The sequence below is a fragment of the Tachypleus tridentatus genome, chromosome 13, assembly GCF_004210375.1.
Source record: "Tachypleus tridentatus isolate NWPU-2018 chromosome 13, ASM421037v1, whole genome shotgun sequence".
Taxonomy (NCBI): Eukaryota; Metazoa; Arthropoda; class Merostomata; order Xiphosura; family Limulidae; genus Tachypleus; species Tachypleus tridentatus.
The window spans coordinates 73,076,879-73,089,915 of record NC_134837.1 but is presented as its reverse complement, the minus strand read 5'-3'; the positions used below and the strand labels follow the sequence as shown (position 1 = coordinate 73,089,915).

Below are 13,037 nucleotides of genomic sequence, written 5' to 3'. Positions count from 1 at the left end.
ATGTCAGTGTAACTGAAGCGTAACTGTTGTTGGTGTGAGTTTTCTAAAAACGGTATTATCACAGTCGATTAAATTAAACACCCATTTCAACGAAAATATATCAAAACGAAAGTAGAGTAACCCTTTTGCAGGATAAACCATACCAGTGATATAGTACTAATTGGTTTAGTTTACCTTGAATATCGCTCAAAGGTACTTTGAGTTATTTGCGTTATTAGTGAAAGACTAGAGAAAAGGCAGCTAGGCAACACCACCCACTGTCAACTCTTGAGATACTCTTTTACTAACCAACAGTGGGACTGATCGTGGCTTTATTATATCTCTGTAACTGTGAGAGTGAGCATGTTTTGTATGACAGGAATTCGGTTCCGCGCCCCTCATATTGGGATTTAAGTGCCGTACTCATCTGGCCATGCCGGGCTAATATAGTGTTAATGATTATAAATACAACAATACAAAGACATTGTTAAATACAATTAATTTAGTGCTTTAAACTTTCAATACGTGGTTATATTTAAATTTAAAAAATGGCCCGGCATAGCCAGGTTGTTAAGGCACTCAACCTGTAATCCGAAGGTCGCAGGTGCGAATCCTCGTCACACCAAACATGCTCGCCGTTTCAGCTGTGTGGGCGTTATAACGTGACAGTCAATCCCACTATTCGTTGATAAAACAGTAACCCAAACGTCGGCGGTGTGTGGTTGCTTTCCACTTAATCTTGCACTGCTAAATTAAGAATGGCTCGCGCAAATAGCCTCTCGTGTAGGTTTGCGCGAAATTGAAAACAAACCAAAATTGACAAATGTAAATATATTCATCATCTTGTTTTGGGATTGGTGAAGAACCATTGTAATGAAAATATTTCAGACAAAATGTCTACCACACGCAGTCACGCAAGGTAGCGATTCTTTCGAGTAGGGGCCCGCCATGGCCAAGCGTGTTAAGGCGTGCGACTCGTAATATGAGGGTCGCGGATTCGCATCGCCGTCGCGCCAAACATGCTCGCCCTTTTAGTCGTGGGGGCGTTATAATGTTACGGTCAATCCCACTATTCGTTGGTAGAAGAGTAGCCCAAGTGTTGGCGTGGTGATGACTAGCTGCCTTCCATTGCTAAATTAGGGACGGCTAGCGCAGATAGCCTAGTTTTGCGCGAAATTCAAAAAACAAATAAACAAACTTTCGAGTAGAGGGGATATTCTCGCATGTTGAAGTTGAAGATAACTTTTCTGTGGTGCCCGTGGGGTAAATCTCGATTTCACAGTCAGTGGATATAATTGTTTATTCGGATATATCCAAACAATGTAATAAAAGAATTTAAACCAACTTTCATACTTTATTTTTAACATTAAGAATTTATTAATGATTAATTTTTATTAATTTCAAATGATACCCAACAATAAATTATTTTATCTTCTTTCCTCTGGTTTTACAGAATGATAGAAAAATGGTGACAAAAGTTACTTTAGATGAAACACAAAAATCACGAATTGCTAGAAGTAAAGTACAATTTACAAGAAATTACGACTAGTGGTGCCCGTCATGGCGAAGTGTGTTAAGGCGTTCGACTCATAATTCGAGGGTCGCGGGTTCAAATTCCGGTCGCACCAAACATGCTCGCTCTTTCAGCTGTGAGGGCGTTATAATGTGACGGTGAATCCAACTATTCGTTGGTAAAAGAGTAGCCCAAGAGTTAGCGGTGGGTGGTGATGACCAGCTGCCTTCTCTCTGGCACTGCTAAATTAGCACAGATAGCCTTCGAGTAGCTTTGTGCGAAATTCAAAACAAACCAAATCGACTTGTGATAAAACTTCGAATCAGTTAGAGACCTTAACCACACATTTTGAAGTTCTTATTGTTGTCCAAGGAGATTTTAACGTTGTTCAGAAATAAGTAAAAACCAGTTGTTTACGTGGAACGATGGCATGGTATTCATAATAAAGTTATATAGTTCTTGCCAACTGCTGAATAAAAATGTATTTTAGAACGGCTAGTATGGATATTAACATTTTATTGATAAGTCCAACGTTTCGACTTTCCTAGGTCATCTTCAAGTTTACAAAAAAAGAGTTTGCGACTAACCGTTGTCGGGTACGTGTCTTAGACAAGTTTTTTAGAATTTCAGGAACTTTAATGAATAACTTTATCTTATTGTTTCTTGTGGTTGTTTAAAGTGATTTTCTCTGAGAGACAAATTATACTGTGACCATATGCAAGAATCACATTATGGGTGGTAAACCAGACTAAAGTCATATTATTTTAATAATCCTTGTGATCTTTAAATAAAAATATCATCACAAAACTCATTCTTATTATTTAAAGTGACACCTGACTGTTTGTAGTCCGGTATATTTATTTATACACTTGGCATATCATCATTTATAAATTTTAATGGATCATTCCATGCGACACAGGAAATTGTGTAGCGAGCAAGTGTACGCTGAGCACTTAACTATTTCGTAGTAAAAAGAAAGGAATCGTTAGTCTCTGTATCAAGCAATGAAAGTTTCAATATATTAAGTGATACTCGATTTTATTAAGTTTTAATGTCTTTTTTCTTTTTCTTAAAAAATATTTATAACATAGTTACCTGTATCTGTTTCATGTACAAACTCCAAGTTGATCAGTGTTCAATCTTACCACGTTTCCACCCGAGTTTAAATCTTAAATATCGTCTAAAAATATATTGTGAATTATCAACACCTCACACAAAATTTGTGTTCAATAATATATTGTTGTCACTAAGACTATAACATTTTATGTATATATCAGCGAAAAAAGGCTATCCGTGTATTGTGAGCTTAGTTACTAAATTGTATGGATCCAATTGTGATATTTAATATCGATAGAAAAATATATATTCTGATAATAATATTTCGCAAATCCTTCTGCCGAGAGAATCGTAAATTACCAGTGAAGTTGGTAAACAAACTTATATCAGTGTTTATCACACATTGTTTCAAGGTAGCTTACACCTGGTAAGTACACCCTGCCTTTAGACTTACAAGTCTGAACAAGCAGGGGACACCTTCATCCTATGCTTTCTGTAAGAATCATTTTAAACCTGAAATTGTACTTGGGTAATAAAGACAAAGTATCTAAGGCTGATTATCATGTTAAAAGTAAATAAAACACTTACTCAGGGTTGATTGGCTGTCGTTAAATGCAATAACATTTTCTTTCATTTCGCAAAGATAGTAAGCAGAATGTAATTAAAATAGAAACACTGCCACCTATTGAAAATGTTACAAATTTAGTAAACAAATTCACAAACAAAACCCATCAAACTTTTAATTTCTAATTAAACAGCACGCGGGAGTAAATATATCCGTTTTACAAAAAGAAGATTTTAAATAACTTGTTTATAGTTACGTGACATATTTCTGGTGTTACATAGTACGATTTCAAATGGCCGAAAAATACGCATTTCTAAATATATATTTAACTAAAACAAATATCAGCATTAAAACAAATACATAATAGTAAATTCCTTACAAAGGTAACAGTTGTTCAAAGATGGGAAGATATTTACTTCATCACCTGTAGGTTAGGGTACTCAATATGTAATCTGTGGATCGCAGGTTCCAGTCCTGTCACCAAAGAGAACAATGGTCTAAAGAGGTACCTCTTGTCTATTAACATTTATTTTCATCTATTATCTGATGATAGCCTTTCATTACATAAGTACTTAGGTAACACTGTGGAATACATGCGGAAATAACACTTTCATACTTTATGTTTGTTTGCAGTGGTAGTCGCTGAACCATTACGTATTTCCAAAATCTTTTTTTTGTTTTTCGTCACTGGGAACTTAAGTTACACATGAAAGGAGTTCAACTTTGGACCGAAAAATTTGTGTGCTTAGTTATAGAAAATCCATATCTGACTGTCTTCTATGTCCACCTAGAGGAGTCAAACCCCTGAATTTAAAGTTAGAACTCTTAAGACTTACCGCTGTCCTACCGGGAGACGCACAATAAAAGAAACACCTACTTCCAGACCTGATTAGGGACTTACTATATCATTATTGTAATTTTAAGAAAACAAACAGCTTATATGCATTCAAATTATATACATTTATTTAAATTAAAATTGTAAAGTTAGCTTTAGGGTTAAACATTTCTATACAAACATTGCTTTATAAGAATGAAAACCACCAAACAGATTTTGTGTGACCTATATTTAGGTTATACAAAAAAGATCAAAGTTATTACTAGTGGAACAAAATATTGCTGTTATTTCAGAACGGATTTGAATATGTTTATGCCGAACATGACACAAACATTTTGTTATTACTGAGGACCAAATGTCTGTATTTCATTTGAAATTATTGAAACATAAATATGTACGAAAACATAACAAATTTATTTTTATCAGCAAAGCAGCAGTGACATAATTTTTTTTTGTTACCACAATAATCAGAACACCAGGTTTCTTTGTCTTATATAAGATATAAATAATGGATTAAAAATTATTTGATCGTTCACTTGACACATTTATTGTGTTTAGAATTTGACGTTATCTATTGGCGAATATCTAAAAAATTAAATACTGATTACAGAATTTGTAAAAGTTTAAGTAGGGTAATTTCACTACAACGTTTCTTCTGATATTATGCATGTTAATTTGAAAATACAGTTAACGGTTTAAGTGAAAAAAAAAAGAAATAAAATGTCAATAGGATAAGCCAAAAGTCTATTAACCTAACAACTTCTAAGTTTTTTGTTAGGGTTCAAGTTGGGGGATTCTCCAAAATGTTGTTTATCGTTTCTTCCGCTAGGTGATTATGCGGTATACTGAAGTGTTTATTTATAACTGAAATATGACTAATTTTACCAGTATGAAATAACATACAATATTACCAATCACCTACCCTACTGATTTTATTACTCAGTTTGTTAAAGTATAAAATATTAATATAATACAGCTAGTCAATTAGAATTGGATTCGTTCTCTTTATTTGTTCTAGATTGACTGTAGAGTTGCAAAGTTATACTTAAACAATGTTGGCTGCGTGATTTTCAACATAGCAAACTGTTACTTTCTCAAAACAGTAATTTTATTATAAAGGCAATAAAACAAAGTCACCGATAATTAATTTATTTAACGAGCAGAGTGAGAAGGTAATTGTAAAATGGTTAGGTGAAAGCCGTGGTTTTGTATTGCAAAGACGGACTTTCTAGACTGTTTGTTTCAGAAAATGACTTAGTGCAATCAATATACAGTAAATAAAGTGAATTAACATTTTTACAATTAAACAAATTAACATGTAATTACGTCTTTTAGTAGAGAAAATATTATTTCTTATTTTATATATTTCTAGAGAAAAGGACAGTGAGTTCAACCTTTATGGGGATACTTTGAGCAAAAGTTAAAAATAATTATACAAAGGTTATTTACTTTTAATAGTAGGATAAGTAAAAGCAGTAGTTCAAAATAATTACACTAGAGGGGTCTTATTTCATTTGATTATAAACACAGCCAGATATTAATAATGCATGAAAAAAACAGGTCATTTTCACATTATAATACGTTTATTTATTTTTTCACAATATACCAGAAATTAGACATTTTTATATAAAATTTGCACGTTTGTTCTAAAACGTCTTACATCTCCATAGTTATAATGAACAAGTTGTCCTTTGATTATTTATGGCACTGTTTACTTCTGTTTATGCGTCAGAGAAACACTACAGAACTATACCAGAACTAGATAGCTCTGAGTTTATCTAATATAGGATTTCTGAACAAGTTTTGTTTGTTTTTGAATTTCGCTCAAAGCTACACGAGGGCTATTTGCGCTAGCCGTCAATAATTTAGTAATGTAAGACTAGAGGGAAGGCAGCTAGCTAGTCATCACCACTCACCGCCAACTCTTGGGCTACTCTTTTACCAACGAATAGTGGCCTATGACAGCGAAGTTGTTACAGATTTTATTCAGAAATGGCCCGGCATGACCTAGCGTGTTAAAGCGTTCGGCTCGTAATCCGAGGGTCGCAGGTTCGAATCCCGGTCGCACCAAACATATTCGCCCTTTCAGCCATGGGGCGTTATAATGTGACGGTCAATCCCACTATTCGTTGATAAAAGAGTAGCCCAAGAGTTGGCGGTGGGTGGTGATGACTAGCTGCCTTCCCTCTAGTCTTACACTGCTAAATTAGGGACGGCTAGCACAGATAGCCCTCGAGTTGGGTCAGCAGGAAATTTGTAGACTTCTTTGATTAAACTGTGGAGTATGATTTCACACGGTGAACTTAGTACACATAGCCCATCATGAATATTTGTCCTAATACAACAATATAAAAGGTAATATAATACTCTTTGTTTTCGTACCTGACGAATAGTGTGTATCATTACTAAGTGTTACTAGTGGTACAACTTGAAACACAAAGATTTGTCATCTGGTGAAATTAAAGTATATAAATGAAAATGTTGTTAATACATCTCTTGTCACAACAGATTGATAACTATAGTTCATGTAAATTCTTGACTCAGACTTATGAGAATAGGTCGTAAAAACAATATATTGTTGTTGATGATAATTTGAAAGTGGATATTATCATAAGTAGAATTGTGAGGATTTTCCTTTTTTTGCGAATGACAATTTTTTACTATATATATTTAAACACAAGTTGACTTCTGGTAATATTGCTGTTTATTATAGTTTGTTACAATATACTGAAAGTAACCTTGAAATGTACCTTGATACGAGTAGGGCGGAGCTTAAATTGGTTTGGTCGTTCAGAATTTTTTTTAGATTTGTGTTTTTTATTAATACTATATAAGCAATGTAAAGTTTTGCAGTTTTGTTTTTCCTGATAAAATTGGTGTTTAGTTTCAGTAAAGTGTAATGTAAATATTGAATATATTTTCTGTAATATTCGGATCCTAGAATATCAGAGGGCTGATATATAATGTTGCTTAATATATTATAAGAATAATTTTTAGTCTGTCTTTACAAATATGTAGTTTTCTTGTAAAAATTATTCAGAAATAATCAATATAATTGGAAGAGTAATTAATATGATGAAAAGTTTTGCATCTTAAATTTTCTGCCGTAAACCTATTAACTGTTGTAACAAGCCGAAATATGTAGAGGTTCAAGAAAAATCCCTGTTTTAACCCTCTAACCATTCATGAAATATTCGGTGTTTAAGAACAGTATTCCACGAATCAACAGAAAACACAGGTAAGGACATTCTAAATCTCAATTAATGTACGTTGTTAACCCTGTGGTCTAAACGTGAAGGGACACTTCTCTTCATGATTCAACAACACAATACATAATATATTTTATTTATGTGGAGTAACATAAGAATATTGTCTGAGATATTTTCTTCGTGGTGGTTCCCACAAAGTTTGGTGTGAAGGGAGCACGAGTTACAATCGGCCAGTCACGTGAGCAAAACCTGTCATGAAATATGGTCGCTCTTTCAATCGTGAGCTCGTTATATTGTAACAGTTAATCCTTCTATTTGTTGACAAAGGCCAGTCCAAAACTTGGCAGTTGGTGATGTTCATTAGCTGCCTTCAGTACAGCCTATCACTTCAAAATCAGAGACGGCTGATATGGACCGTCTGTAAATTGCTACGACAAAAGAAATACGATTGTATTTGTAGTTGACATAGCAGTACTTGATAGCTTCTGTTGTGATTATACTTGTGTATCTTAAAAACGTTCATTCACCATTATAATATTTTATTCTCAAGGAAAATTGAAGGCTATTCAACGTTAAAGGTAATTCAGAATTTTGTTTTGCAAAAGTAGATCGTTCAATGATTATATTGTTACTGATTCTAGTTTAGAAATATATATTAACACAAATAAACTTATGATAAAGATGTTTAATGTTACCGTTTAAATAAAATATAACAAATTCTACCCTTTTTCTTGAATATTATTTCAGTTTGATATGTGTTTTGAGAAAGATTCGGTAAGTGTTGTAATTTATTTTTATGCTAATTAAAGTAGTAAAGACGTGTAAACACAAAATTTCATAATAATATTTCATAATCTATGGGATAAAAGAATGGTTTAATGATTTGATTCGGTTTGTATTTCAAAAGTTTTTTCCAATTCAGTTTTACGTATCAGATTGAAACTTCGTGCTCAGTGTGAAGGTGTAATGGTTTCCGTAATATGTTAAACGTATTTTCGTATCACGTAAATTATGTAAATCTATATGAATTCTCAACGTAAAATAAATAGTTTTGACAAAATGTAATTACATTTTTTATCCAGTACAGAGATAGAAGTTTCGGTTCAGCTCTATACATCGTAAGTTTATTTTATTATATATACATATATATAAATATTAATACCATGAATCACGTAAAGTAAAACAAAATGTTACTTTATTATAACCGAAAACAAGCCGAAAGAAAAAACAACAACGCTGCTCTCATTAACTACTAACTCTGAACTATAATAAACTTATCAAAATAAATCACATAATTAGGATAGTTATCATATTTTATTATTATTTTTGGACTGGTTATAACTATTTAATCTCTAAAAGTTATTGGAACAATTTTTTATACAAAAGTAAACATTATCAATTTTATTTCGTTCTGCCTTACAGTGTTATCTCTGTAATAATTTAACATATTTATATATATAATTTTTTTTAATAATTCTTACTCTTGACATAACAATGTATGGGTAAGTTTTCACGATTGTTGATTTTGTTTTTACAAGTGATTTACATTTGTTTTAACAAATATTTATTATTTGTTGAATACAGAACTGTTTAAAGCAGAATTACTTTACTCTGGCTTTAAGATTGAGAAACAATAGTATAATTCAAATCTAATAATTGTATCATTGTTTATTTTATGGTTTAAAAATGTTCTGAAGTTTACTATAGTAAAACCGAAAGTGTTCTTTATAAACAAAGTGCAAATACTTACTTGTTTAATTTAAATTAAACTACCGTGGGTCGGCGACTAATTGGGTTTCTTTTTTTTCCCTCTATGTATTTTCTGGGTAGGAGAATGAATGAATGACAGCTATTCTTCCACGAAGAAAACAAAAAAAAAACTTCAAAGTTTTTGTCAACTTTTAATGTCTTCTGTTTTAATTAGTAAAGAATAAACAAAGAAATAACAATCTTTTTATTTTTTCTTTCTATATTATTAATCAGATGTTGTTTTATCTTACATTTGTTTATCTTTTTAATTATCCAATAAATTATGTTAGCATCTTTAATGTTTTCATTTTCTGTGTGCCTTTTTGAACTGATAGAGTGGAAATATTAAACCCTTTGATATTCGTGGAATTTGGTGTATTGTTTTATGTTGTATGTAAAAAAAAGGTGATACAGAGATACAATCCCTTCATGTTATGTTTTCACGATGCATTTTTTATTTTCTAAAATACTTAAAATTAAATTAATATTTATTTACTTTTAAATCAGTATTTAGTTAGCTTGTAACAATATTAGTATTGAAATTTTGAGAGTCTAGTTAAGGGCGTTCTTCAGTAATGAAGTTTGTACGTCAGTAACATGAAACCATTATTGGTTTGTTCTTCATTGAAAAAACAAACAAACTGTATTTAGAATCAGCTTGAATGTAATGTACGGAACTTAACTGGTTAGTCAATGTTAAAAACAGAATACAACTTGACTAGTAGTTATAGTAAGTTTGTTATTCAAGTCTTATAATATATATCAACAACCTCCTTAGTACAACCCAAATGCTTCTGAAAACAAAAGACTTCAGATAAGGTAAACATTAACAATGAAATGCATTAAAGAAAACATAGAGGGGTGGATATTGTGGCGTAGAAAGTGACATATTATTATCAGCATATTTATGTTATTCAAGGCTTTTTATCCTTTCGTGTTTATTTAGAATTAAACACGTGTGACTGATATATTAATGTCAAAAATTTATTGAAAGATTTGCTTTAATATAAAAATATGCATATCATGTGAACTTCGAGAACACACTCGAAATAATTTACATAGGATATTTAGATTATTTCTGACGGGATTAACTTTAATAGCAGAAACAACTGAAGTAATGAATGATCCCAGTGATTCTTGTTATCTATTGTTATTCCTATCTGTATTATGATTGGTCAGATAGTTATAGGAACAAAAATAGTTTAAATCAAGAGATGGTGTAAAAAGTGACATTGCTGTTTTTTTTTCATTGCTACATAACTAGAGTAAGGTTGTTACCGATTAACATGTAAAATAGTTTAACATTCCAACTGACAAATACGTATCCACGACTACCCATGCTATTGAAATGATAAGTCGGACTATGTTGTTATTGAGCACAGGTGATTATGTGCGCTCTGCCTACCACGGATATCGAAAACAGGTTTTTAGAAATATAAGTCCGCAGACTAATATAAAGACAAGAATATGTATATGTTCGTTTTTATTTGTGTGTCTGCATATCCGCTTGGCCACTAGAGGGCCGAATTGGAACTACTAAAATTCACTTTGGTCGTAAATAGACTCGATTTACAGTAACCAGAGCTCTTGTGGTTGCTATAAAAACATTTGGGAAATGTGGGTGCGCTATAAGAATGACAGTCAAATCCCTCTATTTAGTCACACATTGTCTAACTACTTTCACTCTTGTCCCTTTGTATAGCGTTACACATAAATTCTAAAACATGTAAAGCCAATTAACTTGCTTAAACGTTTAATAGCAATGCATTCTAGCTCTCAATATATTAATCTACCTGCCTGTGTATAGGTCTGCCTATATATTTACCTGGCTGTATATCTGCCTACGTATATATCTTCCTTTACGTATATATATTTCTCTATATAAATATATGCCTGTGCGTCTGCTAACTTGTATATCGTCTGTCTAAATATATATATGTTTACCTGTTTATCTATCTTACCACAGATATATGTCTACACTTATACTTTTCTGCCTATATACATATATTCCCATTTGTATATTTGTCTACCAACATGTCTATTGATTGGTGAACCTTCCTACCCATATATCTCCATATTTACATATCTAAATGGATGTCTACGTGTCTAATTATACGTTCGCCTGTTTGTATGCTTATCTAATTATATACCTTCTTGCCTAATGTTTTTTTCAACGTATATATCTGCTTCATGTATATCTGTCTAAATATATATCTCCCTGACTGTACATTTGTCTACCTGCTTATCCGCCAATGTGTATATTTGTATATGTTCGTTTTTATTTCTTTCTGTACATGTGTCTCACGTTATATATTTGCCTACCTGTATACATTTGCTGGCCCATGTACATGCCTGCCTATATATTTGTTTCCTTTTTATAAAACTTGTCAAGTAAACCATTACTCGAAGAAAATGATGAGTTTGTGTGAGATTATATAACTGTCGATCCATTGTAACGATATTCACCAGATCCGGTTTATATAATCTGAGGAGTAGACTAAGGGTGTCAGTGTTTGAGATCAGATCGGGTACATTATTCAGCACCTGCTCTGTAAAAGCGGGTTTTCTCGGAGTAGTTCCGTTTCTCCTTCGCTCCAGCTAATTTCAAGGTAATTAATTTATACATGCCCGACAACACTAGACCATGAAAAGGGGCCGTCACGTTATTGTCGAATATTATCGTGTGACAAACTTTCAATCCTCTGCTGTCGACCATTTTTCTCTGACTCCATCTACAAAATTCTAAGTTTAATTTCCATTCCTAAAGTAAGTAACCTGATGCAAAACTTAAACTTCCATGATAATATTATTATACTGACTCGTGAGCAGGACGAAGGGGAACACCAATAGAAAGAAACGTTTATTTAATTCTCAGGTTCTCACTATTTAACAAATTCATGAAAATAAACAGTATCTCATATATATTAATGTTAATAATTAGGAACAAATTGAGGTTTAACAAAAACTTTTCAGAAAACGGACAATACGAACAATCTTTACATAGTGTACCTTGTGAAACGGTTTTGTGAAGACGTGCACGCTACACTTCATACAGCGGTAATTAAATGGATTTACAACACTAAAATCAGGGAATCGATTCCCCGTTGTGGACTCCGTCGGTACTTCTATGTGACTTTGCAGTGAGATAATACACATACACAGTTAAAATAAATATGCATCATATTTAACAATTTACCCTAACATGTATTGTGGACACATTTCACATAATCATGATCTCTAGGTTATTTATGTTCATGTTTTAAACTTGATGTTTCACAGTTTACAATTATAGTCATTCATCTAGGTGGACCTCTTCTAATGTAAAAGAAACAAAGTCGTATTATTGTAATAATCCTTAGGATGTATGAATAAAATATTATCAAAAACTCAACTTTATTATTTGAAGTGACATCTGGTGTGTATAGTCCAATATATTTATTTCTATATTAAGCACATTATGAATTATAATTACTAATGTATAGTAAGCAAGTATACACTGAGCACCTAACTATTTCCTGGTTGTAAGTACGGATTGATCGGTCAATATTATGAGCTTAATTACTGAATTTTATACTATCCAATACTAATATTTAATACCTATAAAAATTAAATATTTTCATACAAACATTTCGAAAATCCTTCTGTTTACCACCTGTTGTTTCAAGCCAAGTGTTCCTAAAAACGAAAGACTTGAGATTACGTAAAGAGTAACATCCAAACCTATTTTCAGTAAAGAAAACTTGAAGAGCTGAAAACTGTTGCCAGATATTTAACATCTAAATATTTTAATTATGACAGAGCTCACTGTTAAATGTAATATAAAATTTTATCGTACGAGTAATAATGTACCTACATATATCAATTATATATTTAGTATACAGTTAAAGATACCATCCCAGAATACAGAACGCAGTACAAAACTTAACACACCCAGAAAAAAAAAAAAACACATTATTATGATTTGCATATTTCTGTTGTTCTGTTGTGACTTTAAGTAAGGTATTTAGATAATATTTGACGGTATCTACTTTTTAATAGAAACAATTGACAATTGAGTATGTTGTCCAGATTTGTATTATGATTGGTCAGACAGCTACGGGAATAAAAAAGGTTTAAATCATCAAGTGATGT

At 32.0% G+C, this 13,037-nt stretch overlaps 1 long non-coding RNA gene across 1 annotated transcript; it reads left to right on the top strand.

Annotated features, from left to right (window-relative positions):
* The first annotated feature begins 7,443 nt into the window (after nucleotides 1-7,443).
* Nucleotides 7,444-9,264, top strand: LOC143241017 (uncharacterized). The gene is made up of 3 exons (XR_013022142.1): nucleotides 7,444-7,735; nucleotides 8,240-8,275; nucleotides 8,988-9,264. It is a non-coding gene; the product is annotated as an uncharacterized LOC143241017 (long non-coding RNA).
* The last annotated feature ends 3,773 nt before the right edge of the window (nucleotides 9,265-13,037 follow it).